Below are 15,781 nucleotides of genomic sequence, written 5' to 3' on the forward strand. Positions count from 1 at the left end.
AACTTCACTCGCTGAAACTTATTGTTATAATTATTAAATTATTAGTCAAATTATACATATATTAGTTGTGTGTTATATTAATGTAGGTATAGATAATAATATAGATATGAATAAAGTAGTGCTACTGTAAATTTTCTAAATTACGCAAAAGTGGAATGAACATCTATTCTTACAAATTTCCACATTTATAATATTAGCAGGATTTGTAAGAAAAAAATGCTTAAGTATTGAAAAGGTAGGTAGTTTTGCGTACCTTTTTAATTCTTAAGCAATTTCAATTCAGCAGCATGCAAGCGATAGCTTTAAATCCTATTTATTTTCGTTTCCTACATTTTTTTGTTGTCTTTATTATTAAAGACAGGAACTAGGAACTCCCATATTTCTTAAGATAAGCAATCGTAATTAAAAATTATTTTAATTTATCTAAAGAATAAATTATACCTATTCGACAGATCAAAGAACATCGACCATTTTTCAATAGGTACTACCTAAATGATTTTTAGCACATTAAAAATTATACTAAAAAAAATTATACTTTACATTATTACTTTTACACAAATATTGTGACTCACGGCTTTCTCGACTCGACTCTAGACTTACTAATTATGGCAAACATAAATGACGTAAACCGTAGTCATATTTATGACTTTCCCGAGGTCATAATCATATTATGTCATATAGACATAAAAAACCCATATATTAAAATGACAGTCATTTTACGGCCAAATGAGTAGTATTAGGTTCATTAGATTATTTTCAAATGGAATTTGATACAATGATCTATCATTGTCTCAAGTAAATATATATAATACACATGATAGATGTGGGCCTAAATTTCAAACGTTGTTCGACGCTATTAAATCTAAATCATCATCGTCTAAATAAAAGATAAAAATAAAAAAATAATAAGATAAATATTTTTAATATAAGAAATAGGTAAATCATTAAAATGTAATCACATTTATGTTCCTAAATATAAATAATAAAAAAATATATATTAGTCACAGTAAAGAAAGTTAAAAGTCACAATAAAGAAGAAATTTTTCACTTTGTGTACACGTTAAATCGATTGATTGACAATTGTATTTACGAAAAATAAGAGCGAAAAATAAATAACAAAGAGTTCCTCCTCTTTGTTGCGAGTACATCCAAATTATTTTCTTATAAATAAAAATATAATCAAAAGTAACAAATTAGTGAGGTCGATCGACGGCGGTCCCGGGAGGCGCGACGCGGTGACGGATTGCCGCGCGATCGCCTCTGACGCCTCTATGACATCTGACATGTGTCACTATCGCCCCGTGTTCCCGCGCTGATAACTTGTGTGAAACACTTATAAGAGGAAGTGGGACTTTAATTTTATTCTTTTTTTATCTTTGTTTATCTATAATTCTTTTTTAATATTTTTTATTGTACGTAATTATATAAAAATAACAAACCTTATTTTTGATATGTTTATAATCTAGGTGCGCGATTAATTAAAAAAATGGGAATCTTTTTTTAAACATTGGATTTAAAAGTTCACGCCATGTGAAGAGGCTACATATGTCCGAGACATATCTTTGGTTTTATTCATCATAGGACTGCTACTGCTAGGATACTGATCTCGTCCCTATAAAAACGTATAAAAGCGTGATATTACTATGATATCAGAATAATGGGGTTGCACAAATAGCAATATTGCTGCATTCGCGCATAAAGCAATAATGAAATATTAACATAAATCCTCCATGCATCTTATTTCCACGCCCATTGACAGATGTAGGCTTAAAACGACTTTAATTTCTGCGCCGTATGCTAATATTTAAAAAAAATCCTTTTGGATTAGTCTAACATTGTAAACTATTTTTTATGAATAAAAAAAATTGTGGGCACGAGCCGTAATCCCGAAAACTTTATAGGGCGTTTTTTATTCTATTTTTGCTTTTGTGTCATTTATTACCTACGCGCTAGCAGATTTAATATACAACATGCGATTGTGTTCATTATCATTAAACAACAATTAAATAAATCGTACAAAATTATTCCATAGAGACCGCCGAAATATATGAAGCTCTACGACGGGATAAATTTCGATAGGTAAATATAAATTGTTCAAACGCGCAATTTACTATAACAAATTGCAACGGCGTCATAGCGGCATGCATAACTAATACTTCATTATATTTCACGAAATTCGTGCGGGAGTATCTTGTAGGTGTTAGCTGGGTATGATTAATGAAGCCCATGAATATGCATGTGCGTTAGGGCTGTCAGGTGTACCCACCTTTAAATATCAAATTAAACATGTAAGCTCACATAGCTACCGAATTACCTACCCTTTGTTTATATATTTATATGTTGTGCTTGGGAAATATTACGGTATCTATCTAGGTATGTTTAACGGCGTCTCGGTATTGTCTTTGTTCATATAAACAATTTATATAATAGATTGATGTTAAATTTATAAATATATCTTTTTCAGCTTGACGTTGTATCCCGCAGAGAAGGCAGAGGTAGCCCATTGTTATAACACTCCGATCCCCACTTTCCGTCGAATTTTTGAGGCATTGTGTTGAGTGACGGGACTCTCCGCCGCGCTTTTTGCCCTGGTGCTATAGAAATGGAAAGAAATGGAAATAATTATTCATTCCCCAAGTGGGAATCGAACCCACGACCGTCCTACATCACGACGACCTCAGTAGAAATAATATTTGCTTAAATTTCAATAGAATACTAAAAACACTAAATGGCTACCTTATAATGTTCTTTAATTTGTTTCTCAAGTAAAAAAGGTTAATTTGCCAAGTTATTGATAAATTTCGGCTATTTGATTTAAAGAATATAGAAAAAGTTTAGAATTTCTTCATGTTTGAATTTATCAATCACAATTGCCTAACCTATTAATTGATCATAAAAATATTTATCTATATACATAAATCGGAAAACCGCGAGAGTAAACAGTGAGAAATTACTAGCGGCGTCCATTATTATTTCTGTTCGGGCATTATCATCTAAATCGCATCGCACCGCCATTTACGGCGTTTAGGTATTTGCACACTATTGTTAGTGGCGTTGTGTATAAAATAAACATTTGTTATGGAGGGACCGTGGCTACAATATCGTATATCCCGAATTACCATTAGAATGGAAGCTGATGTATGGCTGGTATTACTTCAGGTTGGGTCGCTGTGCAGATTTCGTTATGGGCACCGCGATGATTTTATAATTTTTTGATACTTTATTATATAAAATAGTTAAAAATTTGTGAGCTTTAATATAGCTTTTGTTCTAACTAAGCTAGACAATGCTACAACCAGCGAAAGACTTAAATAAAAATTAATATTTTTATAAATTTCAAACGTATGTGACCCATACGCTAATCAAAGTTCAACTTTCATTTTAAATTCACAAAAGAAAACACTCTAGACAATTAAATAATAATGCAATCTGGATGTTTGCTTAGTGATGACGTAAGGGGGGTGCGTGATGAGATCCAAACTGAATTTGCGTTGGATGACACGAGACTTACAATGAGAGGATAGTGGTAGAATAAATACTGGTGAGGGTTTAAAGGAGGCGCGTCCTTTTTGAAGGCCACGTGACAGCCACGCGTCCGGAGCGTGCCGACGCCCGCGCACCGTTCTCCTTCAATTTCTATATCGTTACAATATTTTGGCGAGAAACGATCCCGTTTACAATTTAAACAGGAAATGTTACACGCTAATTTAGTTGGGGTGTGTATTGATTTTGTGGTGTGTTCGGATTAAGTATCGGGCTTGATAAATTGGTAGGAAATACCTATTTGTCATTAAAGCACAAACTAGTATATTTATCAAAAATATTAAAAACAAAAATCAACTTCATGGTGTATCCCGCACAGAGCAGGATAGAGAACACTAGGTTACGACACTTCGTTCCCTATTTTCCATCGATTTCTGGAGCCATTGCGTGTTGAGTGGCCGCGCTATACCTCGACACAAGACCGAAGAAATGAAAATATAAATTTAAATAAATATTTCGTGTCTGCGAATGGGGATCGAACCCGTAACTAATAAAAACAAAATAAAAAATTAAAATTAAAAAATGGTAGATATACCACCAACAACTATGACCGCTTTCCATATAAAAATAACTTTTTTCACATAGGAATATTTAACAGATATAGTAAAAAACTCATTCACTCCAAAATTTAAACATAATTCCAAACTCTATACGGATTATTCTATCTTATTTCAGTATTCAGTAAGTAGATTTACCTTAACTTGTTTCGTTACTATCATTTACTAAGTAACATGAGACATAAATTCAATTGTAATTATATGTAGTGGAAGTAACAACTGAACTGGGGGTTTACGAGCCGTGTGATTGACTCCCAACTATTCCATTAGCTGAGACGCTATTGATTCGAGACGGTAATTAAACTTTGTTACAATTACTATTATAATGCATGAGTCGGTCAGCTATTGTAGAATTATATTAAATTAGAGTTTTTCTCATTACGTTTTACAGTCATTTTATTAGTAAAAAAATGTAAGTAAATATAATAGTTTCTATTTTTTTACATTTGCGTTTTTCCCCATAAAGCAGGATAGACATAGCGAATCTAGTGAATTCTTTCATTTTCAAATTTCCTCCAGAATTCGAAACATTTCGAGGTCGTTTCGGTTACAGGTGGCGGAACTTAAAACTACGCTTTGTCTTAGCAAAGTGGAGCAAAATAAAAATCGTTGCTTTAACCGGAGACTGATCTTGCAACTACTGAGTTAGACATAGTTCGACGTCGTTCGTACACTGTGCTCCGGTTATATAAGTAAATTTTGATTCATTTCTAATATTTCGAAAGTATAAACAAATTCGAATAGGATCGAATTCGAATTAAAAGATAAGATTTTAATTTGTGAAGTTTAGCCCCAGGGAGGAGACGCTTGGTTTAAATAACTGAATGACTTATTATTCTTAAAGAGTAGGTATCTATAAAAATGCGAATAGAATTTAAAACGAACATAAAACTTTCGAGCATTTTTTCTTCTATTTGTTTCGTTTTAACATTTTATTTTAAAAATATCTCTTGTATAAGTAAATAATCAATTTAATTTTCAAACAATTTTAATGTAGGGGAGAGCGGGGCCAAAAGTTCCGATTTTTTTTTAACCTCAAATATTGCTACGAATACTTGATTTCAGTATTTATACAATATAATCAAATTCAACTTACATATCTAGACTTGCAATTAAAACAGTAATTTGGGGTATTCTTTGTAAGACTTTTTTATTATAAATTTTTTTGTGACTGAAGTCGGAAAGTAACAACTTACCCCGACTTGGGGCAAGTTGTTAACAGACCGGGGTAAATTGTTACCATATTTTTTAAAGCTATTATTTGCACAATTAAAAACAATAAATAATCGAACAAAGCCTGTTTACCTAAGGAATAATCAACAGTATCATAATAATCACCAGGCGCAAAAGCAAATCTTTTTTAACCGACTTCTGTAAGAAAAGGAGATTATCAATTTGACTGTTTTTTTTATGTAAGTATGTTACTTCATAACTTTTGATTAGGTGAACCGATTTTGATGATTTTTTTTTATTTGAAAGGTAGTGCTTCCCATGTGGGAACCAATTTTTTTAAATTCTATTTTTGACAATGGTATCTATGAGAAAATCACATAAGTATTAAATTTGTATTGGTATGTGTGCGACAAAATGACGAATAACTCAATATTACGCCAACCGATTCCAATGATTTTTTTCTTATTTGAAAGGATACACTTCAAGGATAGTTGATGAAAGTTTGGTTAGGTTCCGATTATAAAATCTGGTGAAAATTGAGAAAATTTGTTTTTATTTTGGTAAATTTTAATTATGCTGGAATATTTACAAGGGTAAACTTTGTTAAAATTATTGTCAGAAGTAAGATTCCCCATCGTTGCATTTCTTTCCAACCAACCTCAAAAAAGATATTTTCATTTTCCACCGACTTCAAAAAAGGGAGAGGTTCCCAATTCGTCCGAATATTTTTTTTATGTATTTTCTTGTCAATATACCAAAATGTTAGTTTCCACAAAAATAATACCTAATTGAGTCAAGTTTTACATATCACAACAGATGCCACTCGTTAACAACCACTACCACCACAACTAACACTGATTTAAGAAGTATCCTTTTAAGGTTACTTATCACTTAAAATCGTGAAAAGAATTAATTTTGAACAATAAAAAAACTGATCCGAAAAACAACGAACTAAAAAGTAAAAGATAATTTTACATAAAATAAAACTTATTTTGATTTTGTTAAACCAAAATATACATATAAACAAAGATTTTATAGCTTTAGCTTTTCGCGCTCAATATGTATATGTAATCCTTTGGTAATAGTTTTTATCTTTGAAAACTACATCCGCTGGTTTTTGCATCAACTCATATGACACATAACCTCGAGTTGATTTTCGAGCATAAGTCTGCATGTTACTAAATTACAATATGTTTTAGTATGAAAAATTACAATATTTACATCTCTTTATCGGTACAAATGAATTAGCGAAAGTTTTTCCGAGGTCACAACATACCCCAAAAAAAGGGAACATCTAGCCCCAAGAATACGTGTTGAAAAAAAATTAAATATAAATAAGATTACGAAACATAAATAATTTACAAATAGTGTTCCGAAATAGTAGATAATATATGTAAAAAAAACACTAACATACTCGAGCCTAATCGTTAAAATTTGTGAGACAGACCAAAAATATCAAATGCGAAAATACTTACAATCGTGCACCAACGACACCCGTGTGCTATTCCATTGGTTTCGGGTGCCAGTGGATTGTTCAATATGCTGGCCATGGGTGCGCTATCACATTGCATTTCACTATATGTTTACTAAATATTCCTATCACTTTTCTCCGCGAAATTATTTCCATCGGAACAACTTACCTCGGTAACTTTTAGCCCCGCTCTCCCCTATGCGAGTAAAAGATATTCGTATAAGTCGTAAATAGATAGGTATATTTTATGACATTCTATTGTAAGTCGAAGTAAAAGATGTTAGGGCTGTATTTGGGGATCGTGCAGAAATCGCGGGCATTGTGATCGCCTTGAATCTGCATAATTTCGCATCATTAAAACAATGGGATGATTAATCATTGGCATCTTTGCTCATTGGAAGTAAGATGACCACAATTTTAAATTATTATATACGAAATATATATTATAAACGAAATAGTCATAAGTGTATATTTTTCTGAACGTAACTTACTCAAATAAAAATATCTATTCACGAATTGTTTTTTATAGAATAAAATATTATTTTTACATAGTGTTTACCTATAGCTTTTCAATAAAATATACTGTATGAATTGATGATTAAAATATTTTAATTAAAAAAAAACATCAGCTTCATGCTGTATCCCGCATACAGCAGGGTACGCAGAGGCAACCTAATATTAAAAAGCCGCGTAAAGCGTGGCTTTTTAATATTAGGTTGCCTCTTGACACCAGAGCGAAAGAATGAAAATATAAATATAAAAATAAATTATTATATTTCTTTATTATAATTTTTGGTCACTGATTGCTGAGTTGGTGAAATACTATATACCTACCTACGTATTGGGTACGACTTTAGGAGAGCATCTCCTAGTTGTTGTCTATATTTGAAAATTTAATGAGTATTGAGCTGCTATGAATATTCAAAGAGAATAAATTATGCTCGTCGACCGATACGACCCTTTATAATTTACTTATATAATATTAAAACATCTTTGTTCTGTAATAACAATATCGTGAACTTACATAATAAGTTCAAAGAAAGTCGAAGTTTACGAAGCTTTAATGTAAGATATTCATATAGCTCTACAGCTACTTACAAACAATTATTTAATAAGCTCTATAACGATAGGTAGTAGCTTCACGATGTGCCTCGCACACAGCAATGTTTGCAGAGGGAACCTGGGAACCTAATGTTATGACAATCCGTTCATATTATGACACTTGCGTACTCCCACTATCCGCCAAATTCTGGAAGCTTTGAGTATTGAGGCGGCGGAACTCAACGCCGCGCTTTTGCCTTGTTACCAGAGCTAGGAAAGGAAAATATATACCTAGTGGGATTCGAACGCACAACTTGTTGCTTGCGCCACGACTGGCCTCAACCAGGCCTCGGCCTGTTAGAAGTTTTCACATATCTACTATTATAGTTAGTAAAATGTAAATATTTACAAAATATATATACCTATACTTAACAATGTAAATAATAGTAGGTATTTAATTTAACCATGTTTAATACTGGTACAAGTCCAAGAACTTAGGTAAATATAATTTAAGTAAATATAAAAATATTTTTGTTACAATTACACAATCTCATATTAGTATTTTAATATATTTTGGAGTAGGTAGGTACCTATCATATTTTTATTTTTTTTATTATCTACATGTTTTTAGGTATGAGAATATTTCGTGATTGATATCTAATCGAAAAATTCAGTGGCATTGATAACGGTCTAGATTTACTTTTATTTATTGCTTTGCCGATAACAATGCTCTACGTATGTATGTAATGTTATAATATAAACAACTCTTTTAATCCTTTTATTGCTCCCGCTATCTGTTTTTGGGAAATACTGCTGGGAAGTTACTAGGGGGGAAGTGTTCTACTTGTTTAAATAAAACGCATGAGTAAATGTTATTCAGTAACTATTAGGTTTTTAGAAAATTACTATTTGATACTAATAGAGACAACATGTTTTACCCGCTCACTGAAAAAAAGAATTTGGTGTTGTAAGTAAAAAGCAAGATGCAAAATACAATATTGAAAATTTCTTTTTCAATAGGTACATAGATTCAATGTAGAAAATTGAATCCACCTCAAAGATTGGATTTCAGATATCATACTAGACATATTAAGATTTGAAGAGCAAACTGTTAATAATAGGGTAAATAGGTTTCGACCGGTTTGGTTTAGTAGTTTCACTTATGTCTACAGGTATTTATTTATAATATTGTTTACCGCTTTTTTAATGAGTATCCATTTCCCGTTCCCATTAAGACACTTCCATTCCCCACCATCAAACTCTGGAGGCATTGGGTGTTGGACGGCGGAACTCAACACCGCGTGCCTCTTTACCAGAGCGAGGAATTGAATATATCCTATTTATTAGGTAGGTACATGTAATCGATGATGTCCTTGTAATTTACAGTATTCATATGACAAGTACAATATAGTGTGTTTGCATGTCGCGCGGTCAAGTTCACGCGGTGACGGCTGACATCGGATTATGTTCTTACGCTAATCGCTTAATCTCAGCATATTACCGTCGAACTAACGATGTACCGAAAGAACTTATGATGGACATTCTGCCTCATAGATTGTTTTTATGTGCTTCTTATTCACACATAAAACCAGTAAATATAAAGTCTAAAAAATTACATTGAAGCTGCCTTTGGGATGCCTGGTAATTTCTTCATAGCTAGTTTTTCGTATTCGTCACAATTCTTATAAATTTTTGTACGGTATAATGTGAATATTAAATTCACAATTTAATTTTCAATAGTATTACGATTTTACTTTAATATCAATAATAAAATGGTCAAAAAATCCTTCGAAACATAATGTTTTATAGGAGTTACTTTTGATAACTATTAGTGTAGGATATCTTGTAGCACTGTGGACAGATCGCCCTTAGCCGGCATGTTTGGCGATGCAGGAAGGAGGCACGTTCTCCAGTCTACGTTCACAAAGCTACGGACAATATACCAAAATTATTGTTTTATGTTTTGTACATTCATGTTACATTAAGATATACTCACCATAAATATAACTTACATTGCACTTCTAAATGCACTCTAGTAAGATTAATATATACCTACTTACTTTTTTTTAGCTTCAAGCTGTATGCATGTAGCAAGGTAGGCAGAGGGATCCTAGTGTTAAGACACTCCGCTCTGGGGTTCAGAGCCAATTCTGGGGTGATGGGACGCAACGCCGCACTTTGCGTCAACACCAGAGTGAAGAAATGAAATCATTAAATATTTTACTTTATCTAATGGGAGTCAAACCTACAATCTATCGCCTTTACATAGGCTTGTGCCCTTGCACCACGACAGACTTCCATATACTCGTATACCTACATATGTATATGAATTCGTAAACAGCTTAGAACGCTCTAACATGTAAGCACTAGAACTAAGTAGAATAATTAACAATCACATTACTACTATACTCCGATAAACTGCTGATTGCAGCATTAGTTGCAATTTATGTGCTATAAATGTTTATGCGCTTCAAGTTCAGATTAGGTAGTGCATGTAGAGTGACCTGGCTGCGTTATTATTATTAGCGTTTGCATAATATATACTTAGAAATACCTGTTTAATAAATTATTTATTTTATTAATATTATATTAATGATACATTAGCCTTATTGATGTGATTGGTAAAATTTTATTTTATCTATAAATTGATATGGCGAATTTTGTATGATCAAACAATCAATGAATGTCGTTGATCTTTGTACTACCTACCTAAGTAAATTAAAAAGAACACAATAATAAAATAAAGCGGTAGGTAGTAGTAGTAGGGTATAGGTTCGATTTCTACTGGAGGGAAGAATTATTTAAATTTCCTTGTCCTGGCAACAAAGCAAAGCACTACGTTGAGATCCGCAACTTTCTGTTCCGGAACATAGTGTTTAACTTTTAACACAAGTTTCGTCGTTTCGTTAGTCTACCCTGTTATAAACAGCATGAAGCAGTAATAAAAGATAATTTTCTAAATTCTTCATAATAAATAAAACTTTTTAGTAACGATATATTCCTGAAGACGACCCGTCTTTCATGATAATATTTTTATTGTTTTGTAGCATGTAGGCAGGTAGCTGTGTGCCTTTCTTACAAGAAGTAAAAGCGATCCGATATTTATTATAAAAATTATAGGAGCTTAGACCTATCTTATGTATATTATTCGTAGCATAGTCGTTGATGTTAAATCTGCAGCCAGGGTCGCTTGCTTACTAAACTCAGGGTCGATCATTTACCCATTCATGAATTTTTGATGAGTGTGTAAATGGTCTTTAGAGAACAAGAAGAAAGAAGAAATAGGTAGAGAAAATTTCTTTAATATTAATAATATTTAATATAGTTTAATTTAGTTTGAACTTATTTGTTTCACAAGCCATCATTAGATACTAATTTGATTAGAGCTTCGAAAATACTTACAATAATGGGTTTATGTAGTTGTTTATTATGCAGTAAAGTAGTAGGTATATTTCAAATTCTTGTAGGTATTATACTGGTACTGTAATAGGAACTACACGTTACCTAGTACCCAGTGCCGGTTTTAGCACTACTGGCGCCCTGGGCGAAATTTTTTGGCGCCCCCTAACTACATTTCAATAATATACAAAAAAGGGAATGGTTACAACGAAATAACCATCTATTTAAAAAAAAAATAATGAGAAAAAGTAATAAAATTTCACTTCTTCTAGCCTTTCTATCTGCGAACTCTTTTATTAGGCATTCAAAGTTTATGTTTTCTGCAATTTCATTTTCAAAGTTGTTAAGATCACTTTGTTTTTTTCTATATTTTAAGAAACAAATAAAGATAATAACAATTATCTTTATTTCAAACAGAAAGTGTAACTTAGTATCACGGCACTGCCATGTGTTTGTTGTTGGTTATAATGTAAGTAGATTCATATGTTTTTTATTATTTTAGAACCTCAAGGTAACGACTGACGTAATTGCCTACTTTTTGACATTGCATTAATTACCTATAGACAAGCATCATGTTTGATTGTCTAGTATTTTTTTTTAAGAAAAGAAATATCGCTTTTCCTTTATTTTTATAGTTATTTTACTTATATGAGTGTGAAGTTTATATAAAGGATATAGAGCAATACAATTGAATGCTGTACTTAAAAAATAATTTGGAAATTAGAAAATAATGAAAAAACGTTTTGGAAAAATATTTAGATAATTTTAAGTGAGGACACACTAATAAAAACACAACTAGAAAAATTAAATAAACAATTTCTCAATTTATATAATTATAATATTTCAAATTCTCATAAAATAACGCATTTAACATTATTTGTTAAAAAAATTGAAATATCATTATAAATAAATTTAAATCATCGCTTAACAATAAATGACAAACACTATCTATTAGTAGGGGAAGCCCCCTTTAGACTCGATTACCGCGACCCTATCCTTTATTTTTGGCAGACATCTGCGACGCTCGATTAATCAGACAAATCATTACATTTGTAGCTGGTGCTGGTGTTGGTTTAAAATATTTTGCTTTCTATTTATATTCCTCTGTTCCTATATTTACGGACATCCGGATGTATTTTATTTTTGTTAATTATCTGTCTACATTATTATCTATATATAGAAATAATATTTTATTCGATTTTATTCATTTTTATTTATTAGTATTTATAAATAAATAAGTGAGATTATATATAAGTTTATTTATAAGTATAACATTATATTATTAATTAATTAATTTCTATAATAGTGTTATTTCATTTAAATTGAAACAGCTACAGTTTGCTACGAAAGCTTAAGTAAGCATTTAACATGGAATTGAAAATGTTCCAAATGTATCAATCAAACTTTAGTGGTTTATTTGTTTAAAGGTTTTTTTTTAATAAAAAAATATTATAAACTTCTGAAAAGAAACTTTCATATTTCGATCTACATGTACCTAGATAAGTATTTAACATGCGGAAGTAATGGCGTTAAGCAAACCTTCGTAGAGCTTTATAACCTCAATAATATTATATAATTATGTAACTAGTTATTTTATCTTATTATATAGTTATTTTATTATTTCATTTGTAAAGTTGGGTTTATTTAATATAATTTATGTTGTAGTGTGTACTATTTACTAAATATTCAAGGTGAAATAATACAACGAATTCTTTTTTTTGTTTATTTGTCTATAATATAATAAATTACACACTTTCCTAACTTAATAGCAGTGTACGCAGAGGGAACCAGGCAACCTAGTGTTCAGGCACTCCGTTCCAATTGTGACACTTCCGTTACCTACTTTAATAAATAAATGAGATGATGATAATATCTAGATTTCACACTAAAGTTTACAATTGATTTGTATTAGAAGAAAAATAAGCAAAACATCGTATTTAAAGTAAAGAAGTAGGAACTCCCTCAACTCTTAGAATCTGAAAAAAAAATTGTATATAAAAATAAATATACGTAAGTATATATAGGTACACAACATTAGATATTTTAACCTCTCCACTTTTTACGGAAGTGGCGGAATTCAACGCCGCGCTTTGCATAGAGCAGAGCGAAAAAATGAAAATATTGAATATTTCATTTCCTCGAGTGGGAATCGAATCCACAATCTATCGGGTTTACAAGTCGTACGTTTGTGACTGGCCTCAACTGGCCTAACTCCTCTTTATACCTAACTTAATATAAAATGACCCTTCTAATATTGCCTTTGGAATATATTATAGAAATTAACTGATGATAGTTCTATAAAAGCTAGGGAGATATTCCCACATAATATAAGAAACGAGTAGAATGACCTGTTTCTTCTATCTTTGCAATATTTATTTTATTGTTTCTATTAGATATCGTACACATGGGTATAATTATCTTCTCACCACCATTATCCGGTTGTACACTGTTTATATATTAAAGCTATATTAAAAGAAGCATATTTCTATTTCTAATTTCTACTTCTAACTTTCAATATTTCCATATATTTATTGTTCGCCGATCCCTATAAGAATTAATCAATTTAGTACCTTAATGTACCTAGTACCTACTCGTAATGAAAGAAATAACATGATTAATTATATATGTCAATGGATTATTTATTATTGAAAAATTTAACTTATTTAAGGTAAGCAGGTTAGATATTTTATAACATATTTCTGTATTTCTTTGTGGTTCTATAAAGAAATGTGTTAAGTTGTTGGAAGAAGTTAAATAATTCTTTAAATATTGTTGTTACAAGGAAATTATTTATTCCATTCAATTGTTAGTTCTATACATTGTAAATAATTACCTATATAAGTACCTACGTAAAGATTATCTTATCGTTATCTTTTAATAATAACTAAATAATAACTATTGAGATAATGAGTTAATTAGCTGTACGTAAGTATAAATTTCTATATGTCTACATTCTAATTTTAAGACATGAGTGTGATTGTCAACTTAAAACATATTTTTGTAAGGAGCTATATCTACTTATAGATACATTTTTTAATTATATTATGTGCATTATGTTACCTTATAGTGAAGAGCCGTCGGAGAATTGCCGTCGGAGAAGTCATATCAAGGAGTAAGATAATTATAACAGTTAATTAATGTATTAATCTTACTTCAGACACCCAAATTTCCAAGTTATGGGTACCTCCAATTAAACACCATAGAGTGATTCAGCTGGAAAACGCGCCAGCGACGGCGGGTTTCCGACGCGTCCGCTCCGAGAAGGCTGCAAATGTGTCCGCCATATTGAACTCCGCCCCTCCCACCTCGCCGCGCCGCCTCCCCATTGGCGAACCGTCGCGCGGTGGGCGGGACCGCTCGCGCCTAAATGTTGCCAGCTTTTTGAATAAATAATTTCAGTAATTTAAGTAATGAAGGCAATTATGGCGTTGTTTAGCTAAGTTTGCGCGGCAGCGAGTGGGAACTTTATATTTATACCGCTCTCTTTATGTACGCCGACGCGCGGTTAATGCGCTCGATCTGTTTACGTTGCGAACGCCCGTTTATTTATTGCGGGCGACGCTGCATGGAGCGCGATTTAAACTGCAATTATTTGTGTGCTATAAGGAAAACATATTGCACGATTTAAATGAGCTTTGCCTGTTGAATAAATTTAGTTAGATACATTATGTCACAAATTTATCTTTAATCTCTTTGAAGAGCTTTTATCGTTAAAAGCATATACCAAATGGACAATAAAAGAATTTGGCTATTGCTACCCTTATCTCTAATATCAAAATTTAGGCATCTATTAGTTGTAGCACTGAAAATAAACAAAGTTCTGAAGCCACCTCACATGCATATTAATGAAGAAACATAAAAGTTTTCCTGAAAATAATACAGTTGCAATAATAAGATTTTCTAATAAAATAGTAGAATATTTTGACAGGCAAACCTAGACTTATGAAGTTTAAAGAAATATTTTTTACACCAAGTCCACGTCCGTCCGAAGTAAACAGTGACGTCACGAGCCGTCACAGCAAGCCGATAAAAAGTCGATTTTATCCGCATAAGTTCGGCCAGCTGACTGCGTCCCCCCCGCACGCACTGAAAACTCCACACGGCGAGATTTCAGTGAGAGCGGGACAGCATGCTGGAAACGTGCGGGTTAGAGCGGGACGAGAGTACGGGGCCGCGGCGGCGCGGTGGGCGGGCGTCGCCGGATGATGTATAGAGTGGTGGAGTTAGGTTCAAATTGCGTCGGGAAGTGGCCGAGATTAGAGCCAGTGCGGGCCGTTCCGCGCCGCGTTCGTAAGCCCACTTAAGACTGTTTTTAATACTAGTATTTTTTACGCGATCCCCGCGAGGATTTAGCGGATTCCCGTCGTATCGTGCGCTTTGATTTATCGGTATCTGATTGTTCTTGTGTTTACGTTGTGACGGGACGCGTGTAATCCGAAGGCTTGGACAAGATTATGACGGATATCCAAGGATTTGGAGCCCGCACGCCGTGTTGAGCCTAAGGAACGACCTGAGGTTGATCGAGCTAAGCTTCCAAGCATTCAAAACAATTAATAGTGCATGCATCTGCATCTTCACGGTAAGTCCATGCAACACG

At 32.4% G+C, this 15,781-nt stretch overlaps 1 protein-coding gene and 1 long non-coding RNA gene across 2 annotated transcripts in view; one reads left to right on the forward strand and one right to left on the reverse strand.

Annotated features, from left to right (window-relative positions):
* Positions 1-12,893: 12,893 nt before the first annotated feature.
* Positions 12,894-14,711, reverse strand: LOC146528701 (uncharacterized). The gene is made up of 2 exons (XR_014879100.1): positions 14,245-14,711; positions 12,894-13,160 (listed from the first exon to the last, which is right to left on the reverse strand). It is a non-coding gene; the product is annotated as an uncharacterized LOC146528701 (long non-coding RNA).
* A 688-nt stretch (positions 14,712-15,399) lies between these two features.
* The window catches only part of Ptx1 (pituitary homeobox homolog Ptx1), a 42,979-nt gene continuing 42,597 nt past the window's right edge, over positions 15,400-15,781 (forward strand). The window contains exon 1 of the mRNA XM_085203319.1: positions 15,400-15,763. The gene's annotated coding sequence lies outside the window, so the exon portion shown is untranslated. The remainder of the gene's footprint in view (positions 15,764-15,781) is intronic.

This window comes from Heliconius melpomene, chromosome 19 (assembly GCF_056956725.1).
Source record: "Heliconius melpomene rosina isolate 202511_hmr_F chromosome 19, ASM5695672v1, whole genome shotgun sequence".
Lineage (NCBI taxonomy): Eukaryota > Metazoa > Arthropoda > Insecta > Lepidoptera > Nymphalidae > Heliconius > Heliconius melpomene.